This window comes from Cebus imitator, unplaced genomic scaffold, assembly GCF_001604975.1.
Source record: "Cebus imitator isolate Cc_AM_T3 unplaced genomic scaffold, Cebus_imitator-1.0 Scaffold103, whole genome shotgun sequence".
Classification (NCBI taxonomy): Eukaryota; Metazoa; Chordata; class Mammalia; order Primates; family Cebidae; genus Cebus; species Cebus imitator.
In genome coordinates this window covers 51,194-53,396 of record NW_016107418.1, presented here as the reverse complement: position 1 = coordinate 53,396, position 2,203 = coordinate 51,194, and the positions used below count along the sequence as shown (strand labels likewise).

The 2,203-nt window shown below is 44.6% G+C and overlaps 1 protein-coding gene across 1 annotated transcript in view; it reads right to left on the bottom strand.

Moving 5' to 3' along the window:
* SYAP1 (synapse associated protein 1) overlaps positions 1-2,203 on the bottom strand; it is a 46,838-nt gene that overhangs the window by 23,553 nt on the left and 21,082 nt on the right. The window lies entirely within an intron of this gene.

Below are 2,203 nucleotides of genomic sequence, written 5' to 3'. Positions count from 1 at the left end.
CCTCCTGAGTAGCTGGGATTACAGGCACGCGCCACCATGCCCAGCTAATTTTTGTATTTTTAGTAGAGACGGGGTTTCACCATGTTGACCAGGATGGTCTCGATCTTTTGACCTCGTGATCCACCCGCCTCGGCCTCCCAAAGTGCTGGGATTACAGGCGTGAGCCACTGCGCCCGGCCAATTTTTGTATTTTTAGTACAGACAGGTTTTCACCATGTTGGCCAGGCGGGTCTCGAACTCCTGACCTCAGGGGATCTGCCCGCCTTGGCCTCCCAAAGTGTTGGGATTACACGCATGAGCAACCATGCCTGGCCTCACTCATGTCTTTCAAATACCCTTAGCATACTCCTCCCAGTAGCTGCTTTAAACTTTTCTTGTTCTTCTCAAGTCTCTGGTTCTAATTTATCTCAGTAAATAATCTGCCCAACTATTTTGCCAACAAGAACAAGGTTCCTTTCTTTACATGTTCCTTCCTTTCTAGATCTCACGTGCGCCATCTTTATTTTCTCCTCTTCCCCTCCTGTTCAAAGAAAAAATGCCCCTCCTTTCCCAGATTAATATGTCCCATGATAAATCTGGAGGAATTTTAAAAAATAAATAGAAATCTTGGCAAGCCCTAATAGAAACAGAAATCTTTCTTTCTTTCTTTTTTTTGACATGAAGTCTCGCTCTGTCACCTGGGCTGGAATGTAGTGGCACGGTCATAGATCTCAGTTCACTGCAACCTCTGCCTCCTAGATTCAAGTGATTCTTGTGCCTTAGCCTCCTGAGTAGCTGGGATTACAGGCGCCTGCCACCATATCTGGCTAATTTTTGTATTTTTAGTACAGATAGGGTTTTGCCATGTTGGCCAGGCTGGTCTTGAACTCCTGACCTCAAGTGATCCGCTCGTTGCAGCCTCCCAAAGTGCTGGGATTACAGGCATGAGCCACCAAGCCTGGCCTAGAAATCATTCTTAATAATAATGAGCAAATACGTAGAACAAGATTAAAAGTGGAACCCGCAAAACTTCCATTTTTTATAAAACAAAGCCACAAAATTAGCTTTCTAGAAGACCTGAAAAAAGGTATGTGTCAAGGTTCTATTGCACTATAAGGGCTATATCATTTCAAAATCCACATCCTACAGAATCCAGGCTGCTGAAAGAGACTTGAGGCAGGTCTTGAAGCTGGACCTGCTGGGGGATGCTTCCACGCAACTGACATCCTCTTCTCATAAGAAATCTCTGGCACATTAGGGCAATCTTGCCTCTCTTACTTACACCTGTTGAAGGGGCAGGCAGGTAGAGAAGGTCCCATAAGAATGGCAAAGGGAGGTCTGCACACCAGATTCCATCCTCACTATGTGTGTGGTATTACTTCCAGGAAACCAGCAGGCTGTATAGGTGTCTGGAAGCCAGTAATATTATCTCTCCATCTGAATGACCCTTTCACCACCTTCCCTTTAACAGTTTACTTCCTCCCATTACTTCTGGTAGTGTTTATCTGTCAATCCCATCAAAATACCCCTAGGACATACCACAGGAAGCTATTTGGTACTTATCTCATCATTCTCCTTCCTCCTAGTCTATATTCACATGATCACATGGAAATTCTTTAGTACCTTCAAGGAGGCCTCCTTGGTTTGAAATATTTTTGGCTGCCCTCTATCTGGCTAACTCACCACATGCTGTAGGTCTCTACTTAAATACCACTTCTCCTTAGGAAATATTCCCTTGACTAGGATGGATGTCCTGAGATGTGTTTCCTCCGTATATCCTGTGCTTTGAAGACTGCTGCCTGATCAACAATCTTCAAAACACTCTACCAATTACTTGGTGAATGTCTTCTCAGCCAGACTGAAACTGAAAGCTCATGCTTAGCCTCATGAGGGCAGGGACCCGGGCTGTCTGATTCACCACTCTATCCCCAGTGGATGACCAGTATGTACTTGTTGAACAGATGAATGGGGAGTGACAGAACAAATGCTGAGCTTGAGGGGAATCACTCCTTTCTCTTTAGTTATGACTAATCTACTTATACAGAGTGGTATGATAAAATGGGTAGACAGCCACACTATTTTGTAAAACTGTGGCAGGCCAGGTCTCACTAACGTAGGCCTCCATCACAACTGTTTCAGTACTGACTGAGTGGTTAAGGTAAATGTTAAAAGCCAGTGCCCTTATACAAAGGCTGGGATGTAACAAAAGCCCACCAAGAGTTTT